The 17,398-nt window shown below is 32.7% G+C and overlaps 1 pseudogene; it reads right to left on the bottom strand.

The window, feature by feature from the left end:
- Positions 1–16,883, bottom strand: part of LOC131073198 (alpha pinene synthase, chloroplastic-like) — a 77,718-nt pseudogene extending 60,835 nt beyond the window's left edge.
- Between the last annotated feature and the right edge of the window lie 515 nt (positions 16,884–17,398).

A 17,398-nucleotide genomic window follows, 5' to 3' on the forward strand; every position in this document is an offset into this window, starting at 1 on the left:
CTAACAAAGTGAATATCCTAACAGGTCTGAGGGAAATCCCTTAACCGGGTCACATCTAGCAATGTGTTTGTAATCTTTAACAGGATTTTCTTTTAACTGAGCATACTCTAGAAGAGTATATTTCTTAGGGGGTCCGAAATCCCACAGTGGTTTTTCCCTATTTGGGTTTCCATGTTAAATCTAGCGTTATGAGTGTTATGATGATTATGTGTTTATGAGCTTGCATGTTTAGCAGTTTTGGTTAAGCTGTTGAAGTATAAGTTACCGAGGTTGAATCTATTGATGTTATGGAAGTTTAAGTTTTTATGATTCACCCCCCCTCCTCTCATATTATTAGCTATTGGCATCTGTACTTCACATTAAGTATTAGAACTATCAGACAATCCTAAACTTGATGGAACCAACTATGGCATATGGAAGATCAGGATGGAGAATCACTTGAATTGCATTGGAAAGGACATCCGAGAAGTTACAAAGAATGGTTATAATGCTCCTACTTAAGGTCAGCCTAATCCACCAAATATAGCCAAAGATGAGGAAAATGATTGCAAAGCAAGAGAAGCACTTTTGAGCACATTGTCAGATCAGCAATTCATGGGACTGTCAGATAGGTCTACTACTAAAGCTATTTGGGACCATTTGGAAACATTGAATGAAGGAGATTCCACAGTCAAAATTGTAAAACTTGAAAGCTTCTGGGTCAGGTATGAAAATATGAAAATGGAAGAAGATGAAAGGATTTCTGCTTTTAGAGAAAGAGTAAATGAAATTGTTTTGGGTATTAAATGTTGTGGAGGAACCTTAAGTGAAGATGAAATTGTTTCAAAAGTTTTAAGAGGATTTCCACCGGCATATAAAATGAAAGTTACTACTATAAATGAATTAAGAGAAATGCCTAATACATCAGTAACTAGAGATACATTAAAACTTTCAACTTTTGAAATTAAGGAATTTGGTCTTGTTGCTACTATAAAGACAGACTTGGCTTTTAAGGCATCAACATCATCTGTATCATCATCATCATTTGACAAATCTGATTGGAAAGCCTTTTATGCAAGAGAGCTTGAAGAAAGTTGGAGAGCAAATGAAGAACTTGAAGAACTTGAAGCACTATTTGCAAGGAAAATGCCTAAAGGTCTTGTTGGAAGTAAGTATGAAGGTAAAGCACCCTTTAAATGTTTTAACTGCAATAAGATTTGTCATATGGCATCAAGGTGTCCTAAAAGACATGCATGATTGCAAGAAGAAGCTAGAAGAACATACAAGCCTAACCCTGAATATCAGAGATACATATTCAAGAAGAATAGAGACAAATCTTGTTATCTTGCTGATGAAGGAGTCACTGATGATTTTGATATGGATGGGTTTTTGTTGTTATAACAGAAGATCAACCGACACCTACTGTTCAACCCGTAGAAAAGGCCCTGACAGCTAAAATTGAAGATAAGGATGAATGGATCATTTATTCAGGATGTTCACATCATATGACTGGTGATAAAAGTAAATTCTTAAACTTTCAGGAATACAATGGAGGTCTAGTGAGATTTGGAGATGATAAATCTTGTTTGATCAAAGGAAAAGGCACTATATATTTTGATGGTAAGCACAATATTGATAATGTTTACTATGTTGAGGTTTTAAAGCATAATCTTTTGAGTGTTGGTCAATTAGTTGAAAAAGGATTTCAGTTACAATTCAAGAATGGTAAATTCAAAATCATGAACAGAACTGGTTTGGAAATTGTGATCGATACTCGAACTAGAGGTAATATCTTTCATTTGAATAATAGTGAAAAGACATGCTTGATTGCACATATTGATGAAAGTTGGTTATTGCATAAGAGACTCTGTCATGTAAATTTTGATTGCATTGTGAAAATCAATACAACTAAAGTAGTAAGGGATTTTCCTAGAATTGTTAAACCTCACAATCTGGTATGTAAGGAATGTCAATTTGGAAAGAAAGTTAGAGCATCTTTTAAGAATATTCTAGAAAAATCCAATAATGCTCTTGACTTAATTAAAACTGATTTATGTGGTCTAGCAAGAACTAGAAGCTTACAAGGAGATATATATTTTATGCTAATCATTGATGACTATTCTAGAATATGTTGGGTTACTTTTCTCAGGGAGAAATTAGAAGCACTTGGGAAATTCAAACTATTCAAGGAAATGGTATAAAATGAAACCGGTAAGAGAATTAAATGTTTGAGATCAAATCAAGGAGGTGAATTCACATCTAAGGAATTTAATACATTATGTGAAGTGAATGGGATCAGAAGATAGTTATCAACACCCCGAACACCTCAGCAAAATGGAGTTGTAGAAAGGAAAAATAGAACTATCCTGGATGCATCTAGAAGTATGTTATCAGAAGCAAATCTACCACATGTATATTGGAGAGAGGCAGTAAGTACAACGGTCTACACATTCAACAAAGTTCACATCAAAGGTGAAACCGATAAGACCCCTCATGAACTATGGTTTGGCATTACTCCTACTCTTAAATATTTTAGAATATTTGGAAGCAAATGCTATATTAGAAGAGATGAGTATATTGGAAAATTTGATCCTAGAAGTGATGAAGGAATATTTCTTAGTTATTCATCTAAGAGCATGACATATAGATGTTTTAACAAGAGATTGCAGAAAATTGTTGAGAGTACAAATGTGAAGATTGATGAACAATTTAGAGGAACTTCAAGGTATTTAGACTCTGAACCGGCAATAGAGATACTGACAAATGAACCCACATCGGTACAGAATGAAGACCCAGTTACACTGGTATCATCTGAAAATTCCACAGTAACTAAGGAACAGTAGCAAACAAAGACACCCTGGTATGTAAGATTGAACCACTCTGAAGATTAGATAATTGGGAACAAATATCAAGGATTTATGACTAGAGGAAGACTGGGAAATGAAGAGGTATGTCTTATTTCTCAAATTGAACTAGCATTAGTTAATGAGGCATGTGAAGATAAACACTAGATTAAAGCTATGGAAGAAGAATTAGAACAAATTGAAAAGAATAACACATGGACATTAGTTCTCTGGCCTAAAGACAAAAATGTAATTGGAACAAAATGGGTATTCAAAAACAAACTTAATGAATATGGTAAGGTAATCAGAAACAAAGTAAGACTAGTGTGTAAGGGATATTCACAGAAAGAAGGAATTGATTATAATGAAACCTTTGCACCGATAGCTAGAATTGAGGCAATCAGATTATTCTTGGCTTTTGCAGCACACAAGAACTATAAAGTATATCAAATGGATATTAAATGTGCATTTATGAATGGAGATCTTGAAGAAGAAGTTTATATTGAACAACCTGATGGATTTTCTTTGGCAGATGACAAAGATATGGTTTGCAGGTTAAGGAAAGCTTTGTATGGATTGAAGCAAGCTCCAAGAGATTGGTATGCTAGATTGGATAAATATCTTTTGAAGATTGGCTTTTCTAAAGGTAATGCCGACAACAACTTGTACTACAAAGTGACTAATGATGACATCTTGGTTATAGAAGTTTTTGTTGATGATATAATCTTTGAAGGTGAAGATGGATTATGTAAAGACTTTTCTAATTAAATGCAACAAGAATTTGAAATGTCTATGACTGGAGAGATAAAATTCTTTTTAGGATTGCAGATTTCACAGACTGATAAAGGTATATTCTCGAGTCAAACTAAGTACTTGAAGGAGTTACTAAAGAAATTTGGAATGGATAACTCTAAACCGGTAAGCACAACTATGACTACAACTGACAAATTATCACTAAGGGATGAATTAATACCTGTTAATCCAACTAGGTACAAGTCTATGATAGGAGGTTTACTGTATTTGACACAAACAAGACATGATATTATGAATACAATATGTATTGTTTCAATATTTCAGAGTAATCCTAAAGAAAATCATGAATCAATAGTAAAAAGGATTTTTCGCTACTTACAAGGCACTACAAATCTTGACTTATGGTATCCTAGAGATGAAAACTTTGAATTATGTGCATACACAGATGCAAACTGGACAGGAGATGTAGATGACAGAAAAAGAACCATCGGAGGAGCATTTTTTCTTGGTAGCAGATTAATTTCTTGGTTGAGTAAGAAACAAAGTTGCACATCTTTATCAACAACAAAATTAGAATATGTTGCAGCAGCAACTAATTGCACACAAGTATTATGTCTTAAGAAAATGTTGAAGGACATAAAGGTAAAATGCAAGAAACCTATAACTATTTACTGTGATAATGCAACAACAATTGATATATCTAAGAATCCGGTACTACATTCTAAAACTAAACATGTTTCTATCAAATTGAATTTTCTAAAAGAGAATGTTGAAGTAAAAGAAGTGAAGTTGGTTTATGTGAATACTAAAGAGCAGATTGCAGATATTTTTACTAATCCTTTTCCTAAAGAGACTTTTAAATATCTCAGAGATCAGCTTGGGGTTATACCCCCACTGGTAGAGACTTAGACAGTTGATGTTTGTCATCAAGCGACATAATTAACAAAGAAATATTGTATTCCATCTTTGATGAGGAGAACTACTTCTCAGGGGGAGTAGTTGGTATTTTGTACTGAGTTGGTATTTTGTATTTGAACCTATTTTTTGTATTGCTTTGGCATTTGATGTCAAAGGGGGAGAGATAGATATGGAAAAACACTTTTGAAAACACATATTATTCCTAGGGGGAGAGATTATTACTTTGGAGAGATATTATGATTTCTGGTTATGATCTCTTTGGGAGATTGTTGGTTTTTGGTTTTTGGCATTTCTGTTTTGGCACTTTGATGGTTTTTCCATCGTGTGTTGCCATCAATGCCAAGGGGGAGATTGTTGGTATTTTGGATATGTTGATATGGTTTTGTCATTGATGTCAACACTTATCATTACTTGTCAGAACTTGGAGATTTGGTTATGTTCACCGGCAAGCAAGTGACTTATGCACAATCACTGGTATTTGGCTCATCGATAGGATATATTACTCACCGACACTTGGAATCACTTGGAGAATACTTGGTTATGTCGAAGACATCATTTGGATACTTTGTCTTGGTTATTTGTTCATTAGTATATTTGAGTTTTCATATTTGTTGTTACCGGCAAATAGGTCCAGGATATACACCGACAGACTTATCTATTCCAGATCAGCATGACACGTCATGGAGATGATTTGTTGTTATTGTAAATGCATTAAGCCCACATCATGCATCGAATATTGTTTCATTTGTAATTGATTTTATTGTAATATCTTTTAGTGAGCCGACCTACTCAATTGGTCTTAGGTTATGGTATAAATGTAAGGTCTCATTTGTGAGATCAATATGCAAGGAATAAATTGTAATAAGGTATATGTGAATATTAGCAGAGACATACACATAGACATCGTTCAAGATTGAAGGAAGGTTTGAAGAAGGCATATCAGAGCTAAACCAATACTGAATCCAGCATAAGAAGATGCTATTTTGAGTAGTACATTGTCATTGGATTTTATCATCCAACTTTAGTCAATGTGACTCTCATTTGTGATTGAGCAGTGAGCTCTAGGCGCTTGGCCTTTCTGCATGTGCAGACCCCATATTGTACACACATACTATCTGCAGTAGTATCATCTAATCGTGGGTAAGGTTTCCCACTATGGTTTTTCCCCTTACAAGGTTTCCATGTACAAATATTGGTGTTATGTGTTGTGGATGTCATTGTCTTTTTGTTTCATGCATTAATCTTTACCGGTACTGCAATTAACTGATAAACTGTCTACTGGCATAAAGTTTGGTTTACCGGTATTAAGAATTAAGTTTTGGTTAAGTTAATTTTGGTTTGAATTTATTGGACAATTGATTCACGCCCCCCCTCCCCACCCCTCTTAGTTGTCTCCGGTACCTAACAAGCACCAAAGTCACAACCCACATACTCTACTCAATATAGACAGATGATTAGGTCCCTGATGTACCTGGTGAATACAAGGCCAAATATCTATTATGCAGTTAATGCCTTAAGTTAGTTCATGTGTGAACCTAATGAGATAAACCTAGTTGCAGTAAAGTACATCATGAGATATCTACAAGGTACCCTAGACCGTGGTCTCAAATATGAGAAAGTTGATATAAACCTACATCAGTTTACTGATTCAGATTGGGATGGAAGTGTAACTGACGAAAAAAGCACTTTAGGGTGTTGCTTCAGTCTAGGTTCAACCATGATATCTTGGATTAGCAGGAAGCAGTCCTCTATAGCTCAAAGCTCCACCGAGGCAGAATACATTGCAACTTCTATGGCTGCTTGAGAGGTAGTATGGCTTAGGAAGTTGCTTGTGGGGTTGTTTGGAGAACCTATGAAACCCACTATTATACATTGGGACAATTAGATCTGCATAAAATTTTTAGTTAATCGAGTGTTCCATGATAGATCCAAGCATATTGAGATCCCATACCACTATGTGTGAGATATGATAGATAGAAATGTGATTCAATTAGAATATGTTTGTACAAGAGATCAAATGACAGATATTCTGACCAAATCTCTTTCCAGAGTGAAGGTTGATCACTTCAGAGAAGGTTTAGGTATGATAGAAAGGTAATTTTCTTTGTAATCTGTATTAACATATCAATAAGATTTTTAATGTGTAAACTTCTTTGTCATGATAGGACACTTTGAATTTTATCCCCTAGGTTCATATCTAAGAGGTGACGATCTCTCAAGATAATGAACACTTGTATGGAGACATTATAAGGTGAGGATCTTATAATGTCCAAACCAGTTATCATGTAGGATCTCTGGTGTGTCATGGATTAGCCGTGATTGTGTTGTGGTAAAATATTTATATGAGATGTTAGTGCACCTACCACAACTTGGATAAAGATGAGAATTGAATATTTTCTCATATGATTATCCTTAAGTATTGTGTGCTTAGGCAATACTGATATCACATGCTAAGGTGATATCCTATCATCACAAGATTGATGTGATGGACATTTTGTATCACATGTTTAGGTGATACTTCATATCATGTGATTAGGTGATATGATTTCCTAGAAAGTTAGATTGTGTAAAGAATGTTGACTATCATTTGAATTGTATTGCTTGATACACTGCTCTCATTTATCTTACCTAGCTAAGAGGGAGTGTTAATGCATGGTAGCTTCAGTAAGATAAATGATTGAATGAGAGATAAATTAAGTCTCTCATTCAATCATTTATCCTATCAATAAACCATCAAGAAAACTTCAAGCTATTTCATTTGATAATCATTCCTCATTTATATATCAAATCTACTTAGTTGATCAATATCGATAATCATATTATAGCATGGCATATCGGTGATCACCAATGGTTATTGGGTTAACCATGTATTCTGATTTATATCGGATATGTTCCCAGCAATTAACAATTAATGATTATCGAGTTGTTATCGAGTGGCAAAGTATGCACCGCTTGACATATATAACCTTTAGTTAGTGATCAATGTCGGTTAACTTAGACACCAATTTACATCAGTTAATATGCCACACAAACACTGTTTGGCATACATCATGAATACCAATTGCTATGTACACTAAGTTACGTGGAACCCGATTAGTATCAGGCTGGTAATTAAATAAACACTGATTGATAGTATATATCAAAGGGTGCGATCAAGTAGTGTCTTGATCGGTCATGTCCATAAGACATGACCGGTCAAGGCACTGCTTGATCCTCCCCTCTTGCATATATATATCAATTGATATTTGTGAAGAGGATATTGAAATCGATAAATACTTCTCTCACCTGTCAAACAAAGAAGATAGTCAGATTTATAATAAAGATAGATAATACATAGATATAGAGAATACAAATTAGAATACATCTTGCATATTGAATTGTAAATTGAACAACATTTACATTATTGATGTCTAAAGAAATATGTTTTGGAAATTATATAAGAAATGTGGAAAGCTAGATCAATTAATGTTTATTTAAAAAAAAATATGATATGTTTTCATCAATCTATTAGTTGTTTAGATGGACACCATGGTGTCTACATAAAATAACTATGTTTTTAGCATGCATACCTTTTACTATCTTCCTTTAACTCATCCAAATTCACCAATATAATTAAATACATACCTCTTAATGGATTGTGTGAAGAGTTTAATTTCATCTAAATTTCCATAAGTGTCCTAAATATCATCCAAAATTGTGGCAAATGTGGACATCTTTGCAAACCAAATTCTAAAATTTGAGTATGTAGTCTCAACACATACTGTAGCTACGGAGAAGTAATATTCCACATGACGAAGGGGAGAGAACTCTAGTTTAGCTAGACCAGACTCTATCCACCATCTAAAATGTAGACACATTGGTCAATTAACACGATTTTATAATTATTCAACTATAGAGTATATTTTAGATCATTTAAGCTTCAGACTAAGAGAATATCTTGCATAACCAGAAAAAAATTACCTTGAGAGAATTTGAATCTCTTGTTGTTGCATTGACTAGAGCATATTGAAGTCCAAATTTGCTAGTTATAAAAACTTTGAACTGAAAATACTACAGGAATTCCAAAGTTATAGTGTTAAAATATTTTAAAGATATTCTTTTGAATTTTTTTGGATTCGATTGTTTGTATTTTTTTCCCATCAACGTTTCAATTCACAGTATGTGATTCATCATTAGGATGAAAAAGAATTACAAGGAGAGGAAAAATGAAATAGAAAGATATTCAAGCATACTCAAAACATCCAATTTTATGTTTTATTTAAATAAAAAATATCTTTTATGTAAACTTTTTAAGGTTTTGAATAAGGAAGAGATATATATGCTACAAGCTATAAAAATTACTTTTTTGTGTTCTTTGCATCTCCATATATGTCAATATAAGTCCTTGCTTCCAACCTAGGCATATTGGTGTGCTAACCATACTCTAGATTAAAGTTTATCTCTTTATTAATGAGTCTAGATACCTCTTTTGAAAGATTAGTATTATTAATCACTGGTAGAGCTTGTTTTAAAAATGTAATAGAAAAGGCTTTGACATCATCCAAAGCTTCTTCATGAGGAAATGCAATGAGTGAAGCTCTAAATAAATTTAAAATGCTTCTAATCTCCTTCTCATTTGATTGATTGTTTGAGTACAATAATTGTCCATCTTTATATTTAAATTCTGCAACATGTCTATTATGATATTAAATTAGAAACAACTTCATCCTTGTTAATATAACCTAAAGTATATCTAATATTAATGCTTGGTATTTCTAGAGATATAAAATTGATTTTATTTATAAATTCAATTTATAAGATTGAAACCAAAACTGAAAGTTAAATTATAACAATGACCCTCTACCCTTTTCAAAATAATATATTCGAACAAAACAATGATTATAGTTATGTTACCATTTTCCAAACATATTTAATGTAAATGTTTTCATATTTAGTGATTTCATATATCACCTAAAGAGACACCATATCTATTTAGGCGAATAATTTGAAAACCCAAGGCTATGGTGTTCAGATCTGTGCAAGGGCTCTCTCTACCACACCCAATACCATTCATATTATCCCAATACCTGCTATTCAAAAAAAATTTACAAATATTATTACAAATATACTCTACAATGTAGTTGTAACTATTAACTTGAAGAAACAAGAAAACCTGTAAACATAGTCAAGACCTCCTTTTATTTCAATTTGGAAATGGTGGTCAATTCCAAGGCATTCTACAAGTTGTCTGTAGATGAAGAGTTTAGATGAACATGTCCTCGATCTCCTATTGTAACCCACTATTGTATGATCATCCACATATATAGATTGTAAAATTTCTTATGGTTGTAATTTCACCTTTTCCAATACCCTAATTCTTGCCCTAAAATAACAATCTCAAGTAAAGTAAGAAATGAACTAAAGATATCATTTACCGATTAGATAATCATTGAGACCCCTCAATCATTCCTACTAGGGCTAGGTACATTATCTTAATCATTACTGTAAATTACATAATATGCATATAACTTGCATATAGGAAGAAAATAGAAATACATATACATATACACATACACATATACATACACATATACATATACATATAGATATACATATACATATACATATACATATACGTATATATATATATATATATATATATATATATATATATATATATATATATATATATATATATATACATACATATGCATATACATGTGTGTGTGTGTATTTGAATATCTTTAGAAAAATGTCTTATTAATAAGATTTCACAATTTTATATAATCCTTCAAGCAAGAGAAAAAAATCAAATAGGAATCCAAATGATAATGTACTATTGAATATGATTAAAATAAGAACTATAGACCTATTTTACAATTTTTTGTATATGTGTAATCTATTAATGATAATATATTGAAATATTATGTCGTTCCTATCTTCCATTCTACTCTCTGATATTTTTTGGTTTTAATACAAATATCACAATATAATTCCACCTTAGAGAACACTCTTAAATGACTCATGATGTACCAAGATATCAACTCCCAACTATGTATTGTATGAATATAACAACTAACTCACATGAGAAATAAATCTAAGAATAACAATGAATAAAGAACACCTCACAAAGTGGAATAGGTTGCACACCATATGCCATAGACATTCATATAGAGAACTTCCCATATCTAGTGCCAGAGGGTGATCACTAATGTATAATATAGAATGTGGACCCTATGTCGAGAAGAGCACTAGAGCTTGTGATGAGTGTGTGGCAAGAAGAGAATTTTAATTTCTTGTGCAATTTTACTTAAGGGTAGAGTGATCTTCGGATGTGCAAGGCATAAGTAGAGAAATTGATTCCAATGTGTATCTATCCTAAATAGGGATGCCCAATTTCTCCTACTCTAATACAAACATGTTACCTTAATGCTAACTAATTTAATCAATAAAAATATGTTAATTTGGTGTCATATAATATTGATATAGTCTTCTCACTATATAATTAAACATCCAACACATATTATAATAACATAATTTATTTAAGAACTATCCTCCACCTAAATTGAGCTAGGGAATAAAGCAAAAATATACAATTTTGCTTAACAAGACATTCACCACCCATACTAAGTTAGGGTGAAAAATAAAACAATAATAGAAATAAAAATATTTTAAATACTATATCAATATTTTCATCATCAAAACCATTAAAGAAAATTCAAAAATCAAAGCCATTATACTCATAATGAGAGGCTTAATTGGTAAACCTTCAAAATTAATGCATGGAGGGCATTCTAATATGTAACCATACAAATTACTATTCACTAAGGAATCACAAATCTCATATTTATAACCATAAATATTTAACCTTGCTAATGAGATAATGCATTACCAAAATAATATAATCACAGATAAACAAAATAACAACTTGAACCTAAATAATTCTTTGAAACAAAACACACTCAATAATGTCTACTAGGTTTTCAACCAATAATATAGTCAAAAAAATAGTCTATATATATAATATAATCATAGATAAACAAAAGAACAACTTGAACCTAAATAATTCTTTGAAACAAAACACAATATTAGAATAGTAAAATAGATCTCTTTATATTATTATCTCAATATGCAATGTACATTTCTTACGTCTCCTTTATCCTTTATGTCTTCTATCTCTATTATATCCTTCTCTTATGTAACTATGGTCACCATTCTTATATCTCCTATTAGAAGCATAGTCTCTAAACTAATATATATCTCGTAATTTATCTATTCCTAAATTTTATTATCGGGTTACACACTTATCTATTCCTAAATTTTATTATCAAGTTACCTTATTGATTATGTTTCGTACAAAATTTTGAATTCACTGCAGGAGACTCTTATGGCTAGGTTCTCTTTTGATGAGGATTTAACCCCTGTTGATATTACGGTGATTCAACAGTTGCAGTTAGAAAATATTCTTCATAAAAATTCTTCTCACTCTTGATCTTTTCTCCACCATTCATCCTCTTGGATTAACAGGTATGGGCACTAGAGTCTTCTTCCTCACAATGTTCTTAAGATCAACACCGATGGGTCCTCTCATGGAAATCCTAGATCTGTAGGAATTGGAGGTGTTGGTAGGGACCATACTGGTGCTATGCAATTCCTTTTTACAGTGGGAATAGGTTTTGGGACAGACAATGAGATGGAAGCTCAAGCTCTCTTATTTGCCTTACAATGAGCTCTTGTCTTAAATTGAAATCATGATATTGTGAGCTTGATTCATTGAGTTTGGTCTCTTTCCTTTCGAATCCATATTCTACGAGCTCTTGTTGGCAACTTTCATCCTTGGTTGCCCAAATTCATTAGATTTCTTATTGTTTCAATTCTCTCTCATTTACTCATATTCCTCATTAGTGGAATAGGGTTTCTGATTTCTTGTTGTATTCGCTAATATGGAAGGGAATTTTAGGTGTAAGTACAAATCATGGAGGATTACTCGTCTCTCAGCCTTGAAGATGGTGCATGAATTTCCTCAATTAATATTGGTAGAATTAGTAACCTATAAGTATGTCATCAATTTTATTGGAAATTATATTTAGTGATATCAATAAATGTTTTGACAAAGTAATTTATTATTTTATAAAATTCAGTTATAATCATTTTAGAATTACCTTTTTAATTAAAAGAAGGGTAAAAATTTATTCAATCACAAAAAGAGATTTGAATATCCTTTAGGAATCATTCTTATGATAGTTATGTTAGATGCTAATGAATCTCATGTGTGGTTTTGACTTCCTTATTGATGATGGAATTCCTCTTGATTGAGATATTTTATGATATTATTTAATACATTATGCTCCTAAAGTGGATCATGAGATATTTAGGACAAGATCATGATGTTAGAGTTTTATGCCAATTCATTCATGATTACATGTTATTTAGTAGGTGTGATTTACTATTTTGGAATATGATGTTGTGTGTTGTGATAACCTTTACTTCACGATTGTGTTAAATGAATATGATGTTCAATAATATCTATATGTTATATACCTTCTATGATTGTATGGAGGTGAATGGGATGATGGCATATCACTCACTTGTGAGAAATATGTGATGTTGTGATTCTCTTTCACCTATTTGAGTGTTTTTATATATGTATATGTATTTGCAAACATTTGGTGTTATGCAAGGTTGCAGGTATGAGGTATCGACTCCACCTAGTTTCATAGGTCTGAGCATGCCTACATAACCCTGATGGAAGTTGCGGGAGATAACATAAGGCTCATCTTTCAAACCCTTAGCCATTACTTGGTATTAGAGAAGTGTCTCTTGTCTAGTGTCTACCTGATCGAAATGCCACATAGGTAGATTTGATGACCTTGGTCATGTTGTTTATGGGTATGTGTTTGTGTTGCTTATTGGTTATTTTGCCATATTGTTTTGATAAATTTTAATTAGAAAATATTTATCATAAGGTTGTATTGAACTTGTAATAATTTAATCTTATGTTTGTGTGTATAAAAAATTTAATAATATATGTGTGTGTGTGTATGTGTTTGTATAGTTTTAACTTATTAATTAATTAACAAATTGATATTATTGTTCCAATTAACTAAATAAATATAATAAAAATTAAAAAATATAATGAAAACTAAATAAATATAATATAATAATAAAAAATTATTAAATAATAATAAAAAAATAGAAATAAATATTAAACTATTGTGGATGTAATAATTTAAGGAGGAAGCTTCCATTTCACGAGAGGAGGAATTATGGAAGGAAATATTTGAATTCTAGAAAATTCCAGCAGAGGGGATTTTTTCCTGTTTTTTCTTTTTAGCGATTTTTTGGAAAATTTTGGCAGAGGAAGGGTTGTCTGGGTGAGAGTTAGAAAATTGGGGAAAATTGGAGCATATTGGAGGATGGATTGGACAAAGGATTGGAGATTTGGTTTGAACTTGTAGAGGTTGTTTTCAGATCTTGGAATGTAGCATTTCTAGGTCGGTTTTTCTCATTGTTGTCTAGATAGGTTGGGTATTTATCAACATTTTTTATTTTCATTAATTCCTAGTCTATACCTATTTATTTATTTTATTATTATTCTTTTTCCTGTGTAATTTGAGCTCTCATGTTACTTTGGTCGGCTTGGGTTTTTTTATTATGCCTAGCCATATTTTGGTGTTTGATCAACCACGTGGAAATTGGTTTTAGTTTTGGGGTGTTAGCAATTGACACTCATCCGGTAAGGGTTGCAATTTGGTGGAATTTATTATGTATTTCATTGATGTTTTGTCATTGATGTCAACACTAGCTATTTTGGTTGCTTTTCTGGTATCCTTTTGATCCCGGTAGGTTGTTTGGTTTCTGGTTGGATTAGATCATGATGATCCGATATGCTTCTATATGTTTGGCTTATGGAATCGTCTTACGCATGCTACCCTGATTCATGCTCAGTAATTTGGTTTTGATTTGGTGATCGAATTCTTTCCTGTATGTTGGCAAGCTTGGTTTGTTGTTTAGGGGAGGGTTTCACCGGTAAAGCCTTGTTGAAGATCTTTGGTGATATGCATAAGTGATGTGGGTGCAGCTTCTAGTAAAGTTTCAAGATGTTGATGGTGATTATGTTTGAGGCTTGGCTGATTGGGATCATTTATTTAGTATGTGTGGACCTAAATTGGGTCACAGTATATCTAGGTTATGGTCTGGCTTAATGTAATGTGTGGATTGGTCGTCTTGATGTGTTTTTGGGATTTCTTATGTGTTGGATATTATTTGTTTCGTCTAAGGCTGACATGTTTATTATTTATGTAATTGGTTTATTGTCTGGTGGCCGACATAATTGTTTATAGTCGAGGGTCTGTATATATAAATGTAAATCTCATTGTAGACCATATATGGGTTATGGGATTATGAGATTGTCTGTACGAATAATGTAATAATCATTTAGATAGAGGATTTGTTCGATCCTTGGAGATCAAGTTGAGTTTATGTAAGAGGATTTAGTCTTTTGGTATTGAGCTTAATCGGAACTGTACTTGGGCATAGGAGATGCTATCATTGCAGTTCATTCATTCTTTTGGATTGTTGTCTGGATTTTTATGTAGTCAATGAGGCTCCTTTTGTGATGAACAGTGTGCTCTAGGCTATTGGACTTCCTGGAAGTGTGGGCCCCTTAATTGTAATCACATACTTACTACAGAGGTATTATCTAATTGTGGCTAGGCTTCTCACCATGGTTTTTCCCTTTACCGGATTTTACACGTACAAATCTTGGTGTCTTGTGGATGCTATTTATTCTGTAATTATTGCTTGAGCTCAATTGGTATATCTACTATTTTTTTATTTGGTTTATGCATTCCGGTATTATTCTTTTAGGTTCTGGTATTAAAGTTTTAATTGCTTAAGGTTATGGTAATCTATTGAAAAACGGATTCAACCCCCACCTCTTAGTTGTCTTCTGGTTCTCTTAATTGTATAACAATTGGTATCAGAGCTTTGGTCCTCTTTGTAGTACCCTTACTCGTTTGAACTGATATTTTGTTCTTATTATTCTCAGTGGATACATTATCATTGGTTATTTAGAATTGTACAACATTGTTCCATGTTTTATCTAATTATGAGACATATGATTTATTTGCAGTATTTATGTACTTATGTTTTATGGCATTATACGGTTCATTGCTATGTATTGACGCTTTACTTCATCTATGCACTGTGTGTTGTGTATCTGCGAGTGTATGGGATGCATGGGGATGTTTTTCCTTCACTCATCTCGGTGAGACAGGGAATGTCATGAATCTCCTTCATCGATGTGTATGTTAAAATTTCTATATATGTATATATGCATGTGTGGTCGGTGATGCAGGATGTTGCAGGTACAAGTACCGGGTAGGTACGGGGTATCGTCTCCACCTAGCTACACAGGTCTGAGCGTGCCTTATATTTTCTGATGGAAGTGAAGGAGATAGTAGTTGACCCTATTTTTAGTCAGTTACACTCGGGTGAGTGCCTTCAGTTAGTCGTTCTATCAATTGGTTTGGTCTTCATATTTTATTGTTTGATCTTTATAAAAGTCGCATGATGCTTGCTCAGTTTGCGTGTCCAGTGTTCCCAATTTTTGTATGTAATTGGTAATTGTTACATTTATTACGTCTATAAGAGTAAAGAGTAGTTTTGGTAATTGGAGGAAAAAGAATCAAGTGATCTAGTGACTTAATATTGTTTATAAAGGACGAATTAATATCTTGGTATGAGTTGATATGAATTTTATCAACTTGTTAGCTCGATGGTTGCAATTCGATCGTTTGAATATATGTAAGGACATAATATACTCGAAAGGCAATAGTCACTTATAAGTAGTTATTGGAGTTAAGATAAGGTGATCATATTATCAGTAGTTGATATCGCCCATCGGGTTATTGTGTTTCTGGATTATGCATGTATAAAGTTAGGAATTATAAATATATTATATTTAATAACCTTTTCGAACGAGTTTTATATATATATATATATATATATATATATATATAATTCGATTGTTCGAATATAAATCCATATGAAAAAAAAAAAATCACTAGTTATAAGCATTTGAAATTAAAGTATATATTTATATATTTAAAAGTAAATTTGCTATGAAGATTAATGTTTAAATATTAAATTTAAGGTTATTAATTAATTATTAAAACATAATAACAAAATTATATTAAAGCAAACAAATAAATCAGAGTCGACTTTATAGGAGGTGGCGGGGGTTAAAGATCATAGTTTGGTCAATGGTGGTCGATGGTAATATCGACCACCCCCCTTAATATAGGGAGGGGTCGGTATTACCACCGACTACCCTCCTCCTTCACATACCACGTCTCCCTCTTCTGCCATAAACACTGCAGCCAGCCAGCGAGGTGAGGTTTCCTGCATTTACACTTCAGTCAGCGAGTAATGAATGACACCTCTAGCAGTCCAAAGTGATAAACAAACACTTCTCCACGTCCGAACTCTTCCACGAGCTGCAATCCATTTCCTTCAACTGTAGATTGGCCGGTTTAGGAGGAGAATGGACTGGCACGTAAGGTGAAGACTGGATCATAAACCTTAATTGACTCCAGACCTGGCAGATTAAACGCACAAGTCACTGTTTGCAAACACATCAGGATTGAAGTAATGAATCGATCTCTCCACCCAGCCGATAGTTGTTATATCCATGATCAAGGAGCACAAAGAACTGCAGTTAACTGGAGATGGACTCCTTACGTGGAGGAGCAAGAAGAGTTGGAGGTAAAAGACTCTTAGTTAATAACTATTACTTAAGCCCCAGATTTAGGAGGAGCGATGAGTAATTTTTAGTATAAATAAGGGTGTGAGTAGAGAGGAAAGGGAGAGAAGTCATTTTGTGGCATCCAAGGAAGGACGGTGGATAGTAGAAAGGAGAATAG

Source organism: Cryptomeria japonica, chromosome 2, assembly GCF_030272615.1.
Source record: "Cryptomeria japonica chromosome 2, Sugi_1.0, whole genome shotgun sequence".
NCBI lineage: Eukaryota > Viridiplantae > Streptophyta > Pinopsida > Cupressales > Cupressaceae > Cryptomeria > Cryptomeria japonica.